General features: G+C 40.4%; 1 protein-coding gene across 6 annotated transcripts in view; it reads right to left on the reverse strand.

The window, feature by feature from the left end:
* LOC135491984 (uncharacterized) overlaps positions 1 to 16,412 on the reverse strand; it is a 201,476-nt gene that overhangs the window by 170,974 nt on the left and 14,090 nt on the right. For 4 of the 6 annotated variants that reach the window (XM_064778013.1, XM_064778016.1, XM_064778014.1 and 1 more), the window contains exon 1: positions 10,183 to 10,588. The exons of the other annotated variants lie outside the window; for them this stretch is intronic. The gene's annotated coding sequence lies outside the window, so the exon portion shown is untranslated. Of the gene's footprint in view, positions 1 to 10,182; positions 10,589 to 16,412 lie in introns of those variants that run through there. 6 annotated transcript variants of the gene reach the window in all.

Raw genomic sequence — 16,412 nt, forward strand, 5'->3', positions numbered from 1 at the left:
AAGTGACAATTATGACGAATCCTCATGGAGATTGCTGTGACCTGAACATGTGGTGTGGCTAGAATCAGTGGCGACTGGCAAAGAAGTCACCCAGTATGGGGCTCACACTTAACAAGTTAATAAGGCGAGACAATAGAAGCTATTGACCATTGAGAAAGCTTTAACCGTTTTACCACGAGGAGTAGCCCAAACCACGCCAACTTCAATATGGTTTTGAAGGTACATTTATCCAATTTCCAGGAAACGTGTTACTTTTAGTTTCGAACTGAGATAAAAAGGCATTTCAGAATCGTTTACCAACGTTCTTTTCCATTTTGAAATAGTTCTTGATTCAATCATATCAAAAGCCGCGCTGACTCAAGCTGAAAGTTGTCAAGTGTACTTGGTGGTTGACAAGAAAACGATAGAGCTGATCGGATGCTTGCAACCTGGTATTGACATCAACAAACTCGTGTATCGACAAGTTATGTTGTCGATACATAATGTCTCTAGACCCAATGAATAAAGGAGCATGCATTGGAAAGGATACGTCTATCCATCAAGGGTTGACGTAGAGGCATGACTCTTGGATCCCGCAAAAGGTAAACCGCATGCCCGTCTCCAAATAAACCTGAACTGTGCACGTTTCTGATCATTTGAGTAGGGCATTATTTTCTCCATAACATTCTCATTTAAACAGAATGATTACAAAATAAGTGTCATTGTTCTTCGCAGCCCGAAGATATGCAACGCACATCTCATTACGAAATCAATTACAACCCCGTCTTCATTGAATATATCCGGGTCCCGTAAAATGAAACCCCGTCATATCAGGTTTCACAATCTTACAAAGTAAAATTAATGGATTGAACCATGACTAACACAAATCAAACGATGTATTGTGTTTCCTGAGAGATACGTCACTTTTTATGTGTTTTTTGTTGTTTTAGGTACAACATTACACTGCATCCAGAAGTCTTAACCTAAGATGAAAATATCATGGAAGCTTGAATTCAAGCTAATACAAATAAGTCAAAAGGACGATATCATAATGAAGCTGAAATGTAAAAATGTGTCGAAAGGCAGTGACTTTGTAGAATGACTATCACAGATCAATTAAATTCTGATTTAAAGCAACATGCACCAGTATCGATTTCCTATTTCAAGGAGTTCTAAAGTGCAAATTTTATCCAATTTAACCGACTGATTATTCGTTTGTGCAGTTTTTGCATTATCCCTTCACTGAATTCTGCATTCTTTCGTACTAAATCTAATTCAAGCATTGCCTGACCATTATCCAACCTATGTCGACCAGTGCGGCGACAATGCACTGAATGTACAATAGCCTGAATGAAATTCAAAGAGCATTTTGCCACACTTGATATAATACGGTTTGCCACTGAGTGTGACGATCACTGAAACAATATCATGACTAATCCTAGCCTCTCGTGGGACCATGGATGAGAGCTATTGCCCTGATAATGAAAAGACTTGGGGTCCCACGGGGCCTGCCTGGCTGAAAATGGTGTGTGGTTGTGACAGAGGACACTGCATACCTGCATTACCCGTACATACCCAGGTCATAGGACACTAAATTATCTCCCACACACACAGATCAGCGTGGGCCCTGAGATTGGTCTTTCCAGCCTTCTGGAAGAACTCATGGACAGTTGTAGCATGAGTGAACACCCGTGCCTAGGACATGCAAAATACTTAGTACCCGAGACGATGTTACGAGTAATTCATGACGAATCACGCTGCATAACGATGTTGCACTTCATGAAGTGGGCGAGGCGCCATTTTTTAGACCACATTCTTATCTGCATATTCCTCACGGTATCAATCAGCATCAATTCACCTTACACCTAGTCTGATGCAAGCTTATGTCAGCTCACGTCAGCTTGTGTGCAAGATGTACAATAATTCTTGCCAAATTTTACTTTCTTCACCTTATCGTGGCTCCAAAAACTACAGTCAGTTTCAAGCTAATCGGGCTCAATTCGTGCGTATGCGGTAGTGCATAATGTCCACTAAGTCTATTTCACCGTTTCATCATCTAGCAACCTCTCACTAAGTCAACTGATAACATTACTCTCCAAACACCTGAATACCCTCTAAATAGTCGAATAGCACGCGACCACGAGTTTCACGTATCGTATTTATTTGTTTACAATATGTATGCATCATTTGATACTGGGAGCGTGTACATGGATTTCATCTTCTATTATGTAGGGTATTATCATCTTATAAAGCCGTCACTTTCAAAAAGGGCGGTAAATCCCATTGGGGACAAAGATAGCTGCTACGTATTGTGTGTAAATATTGTTATTTGTGAAATAAAATACTAGGCATATGAATGCAGCAGGCGTTGATATCACGTCATTTTGTGAATAGCAGTACCTTGGTAATGATGAAATACTAAACATGCATGAAGTGGGTATAGATATGGGGTCTTTGTTTGGAATGATAGGTGCGGCAACACTTATCATATTGGGGCGAAATTCACCTCCCGCGATGAGAAAAGTACGATTGGGTGACTTGGAGAAAGAAAAAACACACGATCTAAACCTTCTCCATACCAGGAAGAGCCAGTTTATCCTGTTTATACATAGTTTATTATCCCAGCAACAGCCATTTCCAAAAAACTAGCTCTGACTGAACCGAGTCGTATATTGGACATGTTAGCAACAGAAGTCAGATGATGACTAGGAGAAAAGAAAGAACATAAACCATTGCCAGGCTTGTGTGAAGGTTTGTTGAGATGCTCGAGCCGACAAAAACTGGCCTCTTCCGACGACTTAACCAAGAACAGACCAGGCATCCGTGTGTCTTACCAGAGTCAAGAAAAAAACAAATCGATGCACCAACCAATGAACTTGGTATATGCTTCAGGACAAACAGACCATTGTGTCTACGGATTACAAAACCAAGTTAGATTTTCCTCTAAATTTCTAACATGAATTTATTCTCGAGATTCATTTTGAATTAAAATCAAATAAAAAAATGTCTTCCGAGGAATTTGCTAAGTTATGTGCCTTTCGGATTTGTTCGCATTTCGCTGCTCTTATCTTTCATGTACCTGCACGGCCACGGGGCAAAACTTCACTTTACTGGTTTTAATCTTTGCCTTGCTTGAGGAAAGAAGAGCTGATCTGATTAGAATAGAACATTTCTGAAAATCAAAAAATTTTGGTTTTGAATCTTTCATTTTCGTAATCATTCCTTCAACTGATAATGCAGTCATTCCTAATCACTAATTGAAAATTGTAATTAAGAGACATCGTAATTAATCAAGAAGAATGTCATGGAAAAATTCGGTGCAGATAAACAAAGGAACGCTCATCCTTGTCTCGTGTTATCTTATTCTCACCCTGTAGCAGTTACATGGTTAATTGTCATTTCCCCACTGCCAGTTCAACAGAAGACCAATGACTTCATCCTTCGTGCCTTCGTAGCTCGAACCTGGTTCACATTTAAAAGGTTTGGTAGTAAATAGTTCTCCTTAGTTCTTTTCTCCCCACAACTCCGCGAATTATTCACGGCAATCGTGAAAGTGAAATATACAACGGTTTTATCAAAATGACATCAGAACATGTCATTTATTTTAAATAACCAACTCTCTTAATTGAGAATTTCATCGATGTCTTAATGTCCTCATCCTAAACATCGTGTCATTTTGTTCATTAGTTTTGCCTGGAGGCCAAGTTCCTATCATCATATTCGTTGATTCACTTTTTACCTCCTCAAGTGAACTGAACCTCACTTTTTAATTTGTCAACTGTGTCACAGCACTGTCTTCAAAGAAGTCATATTTCAATGACACAATGCCATGGTGATCATGCATATTGCATTTCAATTTTGCTGGATCTCTTCGACTTCGTTTTTAGAAAACATAAAACAGAGACAGTGAGTCACTGTGGAAATAAACTGAAAGCAATCTCTAGAAACTCAAGCGAGGCAGCCTGAGTAAGGTTTCACGAATTTCAAGCTGAAGGAGTAATCACGAGTTTTAAATATCAATAGGCGTAATGGCAAAAACAGGTATTTTTCGGATGTTAGTTTTTTCAATGCATTCATGGAACTTTACTAATCGTTTAGCTTATCTGCCTTCGGAGTATGTGTCAACGCAACTGAATGCACATGTACCCCTCGTTATACTCCTACATGGAAGATTGTCAGTTGGCGAGGCGAGATATTTCGATATTCTAGGTCGTGGGTGATAGTGAACAAAATAGCTCATAAACTAGCAAGTTCAACATCGTCATCACACTGCTGCCAAGCAAGTTTTACTTTTAGTCCCACAGCGATTTCTCAGTGGTTTGATTTGAAAACTAAATTACGCGAGAGACATGTCACCAACACTTAAGGCAACGAACATTTTAACAAAAATGCATCCTATTGTATTTTGTGATATGTCCTGTCAAACTGTCACGCGTCAGCATCATCGCCAAGATGATTGACAACTTATCACTATTCAACGGTTTGGCTGCTATGGATGAACACAGAAGACACAGCTATCACCAAGCATGCTTTAGGAGTTGAACCTGGACAACTGCTGTGAGGTGCAGAATAGGGGTGGACACCTTGCATAGATCACCAGCAGAGGTCAGACTCAGAGCAGCGAGGAGAAAATGTAGTCAACCGTTTCGGATTTACTGGCTCCTTTCTTTACTTTTGTGACGTCCGGCCTTGCCCTTGGGAAATACGCCTACCACAACTGTGCAGTATCATCTCCTTCAACTTCGTGGTTCACCCTCTTGGTTGCGTATTCTAAAAATAATTCTCAGGCACAACAGTTAAATCAACTGATTTAGAATTTAGACAACACAATTAAATAACATGAAGGATAAGATCTTCTTATCTCCCAGGAGTTTTAAGACAGTTTTAGCTGCACTAAATGAAAACTAGTGTCGACCCTAGAAGCACTTTCCCATCGTCAGCACCCATCCCGAGACTCTCGCTATCTATTTCCTACCACACAGTGTTAATATTTTTAAACTGTTAGTATTTAACGATGTGAAGGCGTTCACATTCAGAAAGGTAAATGTACTGTTAACTGTTTCACCACTGAGCTTTCACCCAAGCTTCTACGCTCCATTCAATGTTCATAGTTTTCGAGCAAAGTTACCTTGAGGTGAAGTTAGTAGGATGTTCTTACTAGGGAGGCAGAAGTGTTTACCTCTGATTCCCGAGTTGAGAGTGGCTCCCCTGCTCTCTCTTGAACCTTATCTCTGCTAAAGATGTTCTGATAGACAATACGATACATTCCGGATCGCAGGTAAAGAGGGAAGAAGCGATGGCGTTCCATTCACTTCTCGATCCAAACAATGATATTCTGAAGTGATTATCGCAACTAAACTTGCACGAATAGGGATGCATTCACTGTTTTTCAAGTCGGACAGCATGCTTCAAATACTACAATATTCTCACCAAATAGTCATAGATGGGATGGCAAAAATTGGTAAAAAATACCAGTTACCTATTCATGTACTCGGAATCAGAACGAATGGTTTGATATCCTTTGAAAAAATCAAATCTGAAGGATGAAAACATTTCCAAGGTGTACGATTGTGTTGAGGAGACAATGTGGTAACATAAAGCTTTTAGATATCATGTTCAGATCTATGATATTCCCCCTTTATCTCTCACATCTACAATCATGAGGTCATGATAATGGATGTGCTATGATCAGAACAGGAACATACAGCTTGCAAAGGAGTAGAGCTCGATGACAGCCAGAGAGATAAGGATAGAACGAGTATAAATATCTCTGTGTGGTGTCTAGGCGAACTCACGTTGTTGATGGGAACTGCTTGCTTACTATCATTAAGACAGGATAAGCACTGAGAAGATGGACGCCAAAACAAAAGGTGTTAGCAACCATGGCATTCAGAGTCGGAGGGGACCTAGTACGCTCCTAATACAGTAACTCCTCATACAACAAGAGTGGATATTAGATGAAAACCAGACCACAACATGAAAGCTGAGACTGTGATAATCTCAACACGACATTGCATTGCAAGAAAACAAACATCGAAAACGGATAAAAACATTTCCGAATCGATTGGGAATTCGAACCTGAGACAGGGATGGTGACGGATCAACATGTTTTTTATTGAAATCCTGCAGGGGTTCGTAAGGAATGATCCATTCGGAGGTCAATGATATTTCATCAGATTCAGAGTAATACGATCTTATCGAACTTCTGTAGCAACATTTTACCCGACAGCCGATATGAGATTTGCATTCACGTGTTGCTGTGGCAGCCTATAGCCTAACCAATATCATCAGCTGTGACGGTTCTCACCCAGCCCTGGGAGACCTCTAATCAAAGGAGACTGGCAAATAATTGCACTTGAAATTGATTGGAATGATTTTTGATAATCACTTCGTTTCATCAACTGTTGGGAATGTTGTTCTGTTTTGTATGGATCTGTGTTTATTATTGTGGCCAAAGGCAACAAAACATCGACGTATTTGGCTGAGCTGCATCGATTGATGGTATGAAGAGAAATATAACATCATGTTGTCCTGATGGTATAGCGTTGGTAGCTGGTAAGGCAGCCTTGTAGTGGAGTCGACGATAAAGACACCCTTTCACAATTTTCAGATTTGATTAATGAAGAAGACGCATGACATAGGTTATTTACCAATCCTGTTTTGCCAAACTAATTTCCGTTACAAAGCTCAAACTCCCAAGTCACACACCCACCATCGACCTGCTTCCAATTCGTGATACACTCTTGGTTAGCTCGTCTTTGATAGTTATTGACTGTGGCCAACGGGGAAAAGAAAAACCCGCGCCCGCAGTAATCAATTAAAATGTTTTGAATAAAGTGTACTTCATTCCCGTATTTTTGCCTTGCCATCGGCTAGGTTTCCGACCAGGCGTATTCAACACGTTGAAGCGATGTTCACTGATAGTAGAATTAATTACTATGGGGAACACGTTTTCATGTTGGGTTGAAGATACCAGTCATTGCTTCATGGCAAGGGTGATCCTTTTTGCCACTTTTGCAATCACGTTTAACGCTTCTGAGTAGTATCAACCAGAAACGGGGTCACTGAAACACCTAACCAATGGGTCTCGTCACATTTTATAGGACGTTTAATTGAGGAGCGAGAAATGGCTTTGGACTAGGCCGAAGGGCCACTGGTACCCAACTGCAGTGAGAGATGACCACCACAATTAGAACAAAAGTGAAGATGGAGAACAATAGATAAAACTAGAATAACAAAGACCACTACACTTTTACGTCGACAGTATATTGGTCGGGCAAGTATCTATATTTGTCCAAGGTCACAATTAACGGTCCGGGACCAATCAACAATGGACCCAGGGGCAAAGGAAATCTAATCCTCTTGTCCACAGCACCATTCCAATTTCCCGTATAATTTGATAATTGCTTTATGCATTATGAGATCCTGCTTAGGCTGCCCAATACCTAGTCTCAAATTTCATAATGGGTCTTGTCCACCTTTGGAAGTTATAATAATAGCCATTTAGTAAGTCCATAACATCGGAAAACCTCGATTTCCGTTTACGGTCACTGGACCTTTGAACCGCTTCTTCAATACGAAATTGAATCAACCAGTCATATGTTCTGAGAGTCTGGCCCCAGGGCAATGCTGTAGCAGTTCAAGGCTCAAGGCTAAGGTCTGCCGGACAATACATCACAATAAACCACCGATGAAGCATCGTCAAGTGCCAAAGGAATACTCTTTGCAACTTAGAATACCAAAGGAACTTTGGATACCTAAATGCAATGTATCTTCCAGGATTTACCCTGCTGTGTTAAGAACAACCCGAAGGCGAAGGGTTCTAGGCTAGAAGCCCAACAGCAGGGACAGTGACTTTCTGCCTGAATGCGGTTTTGACGTGACCATAAAAGCATTAATGGGTCTGTAAATATTTTGCCAAAATTCATGAGTGGTTTAGCATTTAGACAGGACTCCAGGCAGTAGGAGAACTGCACGTGCAGTTATCATGGGCACAATGAGATGAACTGTTGGCAAACATAAGTGGATGTGCTAATGTAAATATGACAGAGAATAGAAAGTTCCTCGTTGAGATTGCACATGAAGCAGGTCAGGTAATCCTTTCTGAATCGAAATAATCATATCTTCACCGCACCAGTCAACGTAGTCAAGCGTAATGACAGTAAGCTCAATGAAAGTGACATGACCGGGACTACTGGTATCAAATTAGGCAGAGGGCACCTCTGAATACAAGGTTGTTACTCTTTTTACAAAGAGGGCATCTTTGTCACTCTTTCTAAAGGGAGGGCATCTTTTCAGAGTCACGAGTCAAAATACCATCACGACAGGCCTCTACTGCCAAAGATATGATGCCTCCATAACGGTTAAGTGTAACAAAGCAACCTGTCCAAACACCATCTCTTGTGAAAATACTCACAGTGAATGGCCAATGCTAATGACAACACCATCAATCCTCATTTGTCAACTAAACGAGATCTCTCAGCCCGAACATCATCAGTGACAAGTTCTTATATGCAATAGCCCGTACTGTTTACCCGCCTTAATGAACCTCCACTGGCAAAGGCGAATTTCAATTTGATGTCTGAGATAAAGTACCCATTACCAAGACAAAGTGACAAAGCGCTGCGTGGAGTGGTGCAACCATTGCCTTACAAGTCATGGTGATATGCATCTCTTTTTTGTACCAGTTTCCATACCAAGCAGTATACACATCACACATGCATGTATGGTTACAAAAGTGAAATCGCCAAAGAAGCCAAGTTGAACTTTTCCTTCCTCTTTCGACATTTCGTCTATCAACATGCCAAACTAGTTTAAGGCTTGTAATAAAAATATATCGTTGAATAGTACCATTGGAATAGCAAAAAGGACACTGTATATGTAGGAAGTGCTGGGGACGTAAACAGAAAACCTTTAGATACACACAAGCCTAGTATTCCAGTTGTTGGATAATTCTCATGGATCAACACTCGCCATGACGAAGATATAAGGAAGGTTGTGGAAAAGTTGAAATGCGTTAGCTTTACAACAACAGAGATGTTAAGCCCCAAGCTAGATATCGTACCGATGCTGATGTCATAATGATGAAAGATTTTTAAGTGCACCAGTTGCCGGTGGCTAGTTCACGTGTTGGAGTAGACATGCTAAATCAACAATGCAAAGGCTTAGGTATAATAACCAAAACAATTAGAGGAACCAAACCAAATCTTTCGGATTCAGTGGTTACAACTTTTACTTTCATGTTTTGGTAATGACAATAAGTTGTGCTTTCAGCAAGATGACACCAGCTTTTACGTTGACGATGTTCTTCTTTCACATCCAGATGATGTTTAAAGTTCGGTTATTTTATGCCGTATCGCACAGCGTAGAGCTTCCTTGCACCATTGCCCAAGGATGGACTTTGTCTTGATGGATGGTGCGTAGTTCACCAGCTTCAACGGGGTGAATGATTTGGGGCGGGCATCGTGCGCGGGGTCAATGAAGGTGAGCTAGACAAATTGGCAGCCGTTATTATCATTGTGGATAGGCCAAAAGGGAGATGACGACAAAGTACAGTGTGGAAAATTTCTCAAGGTTCGGAAAATACTTTTTATGAATTTGCTTTCTTTCTCTTAAATACTCTCAGTGTAATACGACATAAACGTATTGATATCAAAACCGATTTTGAGTCTTTTGAGAGAAAGACAATGCTTTGCAACCTTATTTAACAAATGAAAAGTGCAGAACACTGGAGAACAACAGGCGAACCGCACATACATACGAGACTTCTCAGACATGTCAGAGGTTGAGCAACACTATGCCCATCGTGGCGAATGACTCTCCTTTGCCTAATGCTTGGTGTTCGTCATTAGAAGCTTTTAAACTTAAGAAGTAAATGCGAACGAATTAAGAGTAGAATTGCTTCGGTATACCTGTACGGATATCAAAATGATGAAGAGTTCACTAAACCAATGTTATGCTTACGGATAGAAGCTTAACTACCTCTAGAAGTAATAAAATAGGCCTATACCCAAACAACAAAGATATACATGTACCTTATAGTTGCACTGCTACTTAATATTGATACGAATATGTGTGTATGTATCATACAAGAAGAGGTTTCATGACAGTCAAAAAAGAAAGTATCATACGAGAAGAAGTTACATTACAGACAACTAAAAGAAAGAAGTACATGCTATCAATTGTTACAGTAGAAGTACATACCTTGAAGTAAACGTTTATATCCACTAAAAAAGGAAAGCTTGAAATCCGTGTTGTGGGATGTGCACTCACCACACAAGATTAACTCAAGACTAAATCAAATTCTCCGTTTATCCTGAAAGTCTCAAGAGCCCAATGCAAAACCTCCCGTCCAGAATCTTCAAAGCAATGATCCTTTTATCTGTTAAACCATAAAGTTCACAGGGTGAAGGGTCAATAAAACCGAGACTAGACAATCCGGACAATATAAACACGGTTTACAAGAGGATGGACGTATTGTCAGTTATTCCGGCTTTGTGTTAACAGTGCCGTATTGGCACGATATCCATATACAGAATCCGTTACAGCCAAATAATTTGCTTTGCTACGACAGCGTGAGCAGAAATGAATATTGAACTTGGGCACAAACTCGCGCGTGTACTCATGGCGGCGAAGTTTGTGACGTCAGGACTGCAGCGCCTGGGCGACGGTGTAGCAACGTTGAGTAGGTTTCAAGCAGGATCACTAATTTCACCACGAACAGCGAAAGCAAAGTGATAGCATTGGGTGAGTTTGGTTTCTTGGTTTCTTTTTACATGGGAATGTCTTCAGGAGATAACGATTACCTGATTTTTCTCTTAGGCCAGCATTTAAAACATTCGTATTAACCAAATGGCAGTTGTTGAAAGCAGGTGCGGGTCAGAACAACTGAAACTGAGAGGCAAGGCACGAATGCAAGATGGTAGTGAAATTGTTTCCCAGGAATTTTATGGAAGACTTTTTTACCCATTAACCGTCCTTGTCAGAAAACATGTGCTTTTGGAATGGGCCTGTACATCACAACTCAAAATCAGCAGAAAAAGTAAAGTAAGCCAAGTTATGGGGCCAGAAAAAGCAACAGAGAGCTATACCTTCCGTGTAATTGGGCAACGATTTTTTTTAATTGACAAAAACACTGGAGCTTATCTGGAGAAAAACTGACTGTTAATCTGGTCTTGACTATGTATCCGATGCCAAAAGAATGATCCAACTCAGACATGACTTCGATGTCAAAAGCAGATGATGTTATTTGTCATTTGATATATGTTATTTTCATCGAAGTTGAGACCACCGCAGAACCAAAACAGATATGAAGGCCGAGACGAACACAGTTGTCAAAGAGGACCCCACGAATAGAAATAATCTATAAATACGTTAATGCTGTGTAAGATCTTTGTTCTTCAAACATTCTACGTGTCATCATCTCTTCTTTTTATCGGAAAAAACTCAGTCATTCAAAGAAGTATAAGCTATTTGATGTGATCGGTTCTGTGCAATTTGTCTGAAGCTCAAAACTGAACTTAGACAACGCTTTGTTTGAAATGCAGGTCTTATTACTTTGAACATTCCGCAGGGACTACATGTGAGCGCATATTGTTTAAACAGAGAAATCAACGAAAGAAGTGGTGATGGGAACAAAGTCAAGGTGAACTTTCCATGACCTAACACCAATTGCATTTTCTTTCACCAAATTAAATTTTAGTTATTTTCGGCAACAGCTGAAAAAAGTTGAAATTTATTTACTAATTTAACAGACTAATTACGATAAATGGCATGCATATTTAGGCAAGCTGTGAGACCCACTATTTCTTTTGCTGTAAGCTATAATGTTGTCTTGGTTCACGCAGTCGCTGGGTGTTGTTTTTACTGTGTTTGCATAAATAAGCCTATTCCATGTCAGTCAATGTATAACATATTAATGACGATAAAAAGCAATGTTTACCCACTTCGAGAAGTTACCACGTATCAAGAAATGTACAACCATGAATATGATGACCGTTCACGCGTTTCTCACAAATAGGATAAACGCCCCATCTGCATCCGAAATATTATTTCTGTAGCCTGAAGCTTGGATTTAAATGCGAGTTCATTTGTGCAAATCGTACGATAGCTGTCATTCATTGAATATTTCACGTGTAGTCCGAACAATGCGCCAGATTATCACAAAGGGCCCATGCCATGTTAACAATTAATGGAGATTTCCGTTCAAGAATAGCAACATGTTTCCCGTTCACTGTGAATTGAAATCGCGAAAATCGTGGCTTTTGTTCTTGCATGGGATGGAAAAAATTGCTAATAACGCGCTACATGTGACCAGGTGGCATGCGGCTCTTAGCAGGCATTGTACGAGTTTACATTGTCGTATCAAGTTTCAGCATTGACTCATATCGCGCAGTGCATCCGAAGTACAACCTCAGTAATTGTGCAACTGTCCATCTGATGCACGTGTTTTCAATTTCTAGTAAGGTTGGAAACAATATAGGTGGTAATATTCGCAATTCTGCTCAACAAGACGTGTTGTTTAGCGGCCGAGTCACCAAGACACACACCAAACCCGTCATAAAAAGGCAACTCGAGTGTCCGAGCATATGGATCAAATTTCATTTCTAGAACTTGGCATCGGATGAATAGAGTCTATCTTCACTCTTTACCGACAAGTGCTCTTGAATTTGCCTTACATTGGCCACACGGATGCGATATTGGCCTCAAACAAGGCAATATCCTGACTATTTGAGCACCGTTGCCACAAAACAGTAATCTCATACATTGTCAGAATATCAATTAGCGACCTCGGACATTATTATGGCGTTTTCTATTTCATATTTTACTTCCGTTTTTCAAGCGTTTCCACAGTAGGCCTAATGATGGTATCGAACTGAGAGAGATTTCCTTCAAGGATGTGATGTGCAACCCCTTAAGGGCCAAAGGGCATTTGGCCCCAAGTCGACCCTGTCTGGCAGGCCGCGGCTGACTACGGGCTCAAATCGATATCGATTTTGAAGGAATGAAAATAGGCCTAATAGCCCCAAGTCTGGTCCAAGAGGTTGAGAAATCTTGAAAATCGCTCTCTCATTAACAATTGCATATTTATATTAATGAAACCTACCTCAAATGGATTTTCCCAGCTTGTCCCACCGTCTTTGCTCCGACTACAACCACACCAGAATTGTTGACTTTGCAGCAAGATACCTTTCCTGTGCTAAATGCAACGAAATGCACTGGCAGACAAGTTGCGTCATGCATGACGCAACGTCATTTTTGAGTGGTTGTGGTCAATACAAACTTTGGAATGGAATAGAACGCTGGGACAAACTAGAAAGATTCATTTGAGGTAGGTTTCATTTAAAACCATCAGAAATTATGAATTTGAGAGCGATTTTCAAGATTTCTCAACATCTTGGACAAGACGATAGCCATCTTCAAATTGTACGCTTTTGTGATTATTTGACCATCGGTTCATCTTCAACTGAGAGAGCTATTTATGTTCCAGTCTCAATCCCAGCAAATCCTTCGGTAGTGCTGGCGCAATTTTTGACCACACAACGCAAAAGGAGATGGAAGCGCGCGACTGGGACATAACAGGTCAATACATGATGAACGAAGAGCCGATTACCACAAACCAATGCAGAAAAAAACGAAAATACAGAGAAATCTGTCTTCCATTTTATATCATGTTTGCATCTGTTATCATTACCTTACTCGCTGCTACTCAAATTGTGTGTTTAGTTATTAACGGTAAACACAAAGGTTTTAAGCATGAAACCTAATCGGTTGAATCTTTGTATTAATTTTTTCATGGCAGTGTCAACAAATTTGGTCTTTAGAAAAAGGCGCTCATATTACAAAAGAGTAAACACAGATTTGGATTCTTTTTCGTAAATATTTTTCCTGTTGTCTCGAATTACTAAAATCAGACCTCCATCTATGCGATGCATGCTCGATTTTCGGCCAGGCATTGCGATATGTACGAGACCAGGCTTTGGGAACAACTTACCAAATCCGCCGAGTTTCTCCAAGGGTAGTCACCCAAAGTACCTCTGTATCAAAATGAAACTTTCTGTCAAAACTAAATGGGGGGGGGGGGGGGGGGCTTTTGACATACACTTGTTTCAAATAAATAAGTAACATAAAACGTTAAGAAAACTTTGTTTTGTTGGTAGGGCTGCGTGTACATACACCAAATCCAATACGGATCAAGAATTTCCCCAAGTTTTCTAGGTAACATTATCTTGTCTAAAAAAACACATCCTTGACATGCTTCCATCAATTAGTGTAAAACGGAAAACCTGCAAGTGTGTCATTAGTCGCCTGCTGCTAATTATCACCTTAGAAACCCAACTCAGCGCATGTTGTGAGAGACAATAATTTCAACGACTGCCTAATTCAAATAATTCTCGATCCTGTCATGAGCAAGGATGGTTCTCATATGAAAAAGGAGACTGTTGGCTATCACTTTACTACCCGAACAGAATATTTTATATCTCTACTTGCGTTGGGAGTGCAAAAGCTCCAGGGGAGGTCAGTCATGTTGCAAGTTGGTCCATTTAAACTTGACCACAAATCTTTAGTGAAACGTGTAATGCATGTACAGCCATAGTAGTTCTAGTTAAGGTGAGTGGTATTTGTCAGCAACCACGAAAATGGCGCTATTGCTAATTGCTAAAGGAAAAGTTATAGTCATGAGATTCGTGCACTGCCTCAAGCTAGTCTAAAGATGGGACATGTGGCCATGAAAGCGCACACGCACTGACGAAACCTTAATGGACGCAACTGATAATGCCATCTGTACTCCTTTAGTAATTCGAATTCTGCACCCACATTTAAAGAACAGAATTTCTTGCGACCAAGTCTAGTTTCAAATATTCATATTGAAAGAGTAATCACGTGTTGTCATGGTATTTTAAGTCAAAGCTAACATGCATGCATAAGAACCCTAACGGACAATTTAGAAAACACTAACGCCCATCCGCCATGTTTTTTACGACCGGTCAGCCATGTTTCAAAAGACCTCAGATACGATAGACTACCAGCAGGCCGCAGTGGCGCTACCGTATTCACCAAGCGAACATTGGATGTGGACCCTGCGCCATGATTGCCACCTCATCAGACAGTTCCTCAAGACACGCATGGTTTTAATACTAGCAAAGCGGGAAATTGTTTTGCATCTTTCAAACTCGTAAAAAAGCTAGGTGCTCGTATAATCATCGGAGGGTGTCATGTTCATCTCATGATGATGTATCTTATGAATTCACTTTGCCAATATTGTAAAAGGTCGAATTTTAAAGGCCTCTTTAAAACTGAAAATGGTACAGATGGCACAAAATGCGCCATTATGTTAGTATAAAAATGAAAAATATGTTCACTGAAAACAACAGCCTCATGGCATAGTGGGTATGATGTTAATGATCAAGCGGCGAGGGTTCCAAGTTCGAACCCCTCGAGGAATTTTTTTTTTTTTTTTTTCACGAAAGCGCCTCAGTGGCCTGTCTCGTCTGTGCCGTCAAGTGAGACCAGTCGCTGGGTGGCTATCATTTTTCAAGTCAGTTGGTCGTCTGGTGGTCGGGCGTTAGTGTTTCCTAACTTGGCCGTTAGGGTTTTTAAGCATGTATGTCAGCTATAAGGCGACGAACATGTCACAGTTAGAATATCATATCACCCAGACCAATGCCACCTTAACTGTCAAGCCCTGATATTACGCCACTGTGCCAGACTTTCGTATCGAATTAATTATCATCATAACTCGTCAAACACTAGTGTCTCCTTTGTTCTGAACATTCCAGACTATGGCAAATCATCTGGCTTGATTTCTAATCAATTTCTTAGACTCATCGAAATAGGTGATTGGTATCTTAATTGGATTATGATGGGATTCTTCATAACTGTGTTGTGACATTACCTGAGAGCCAACGGAACGAACCACAAACACCTATGCTACAAATTTTAGGGTTTAGTCAAACATCCAACAAGCTCAGAAATTACTTCGCGTAGCCATTTTCAGAGTTTGCAAATCGGACGCTAAAAACTACCTGAAGTAGCCACTGGAATAATTGCTTTTAGGCGAATTATGGAGATTTGATTTGATGCTGGTAATACTATCTGGAAAAGGTATCGCAGTGAGCTGACGCATCAACATGACGCACATTGCAAACACTGCTGGCTTATTCAATATTGCAGTTTACAACATCATTGTAAACCAAGTTGAGAGTTGGAAAGGACCGTGACACTTTATTCCAACTCTAACTCACCACTTAACGGAAGAGAGGATGAGCCCCATTTGGAGGTTCGAGTATAAAACATTAGGATTTGTGATACGTTATACTCATCATAATAGGCTATAGCATCAGTTCTTAGCTTAATCAATGAAGGTTAGTACCAAGACCTAGTCTTCACAGAGACATTTTCCTCCGTCGGCCTCGATGTACTGAATAAATGAC

This window comes from Lineus longissimus, chromosome 8, assembly GCF_910592395.1.
Source record: "Lineus longissimus chromosome 8, tnLinLong1.2, whole genome shotgun sequence".
Lineage (NCBI taxonomy): Eukaryota > Metazoa > Nemertea > Pilidiophora > Heteronemertea > Lineidae > Lineus > Lineus longissimus.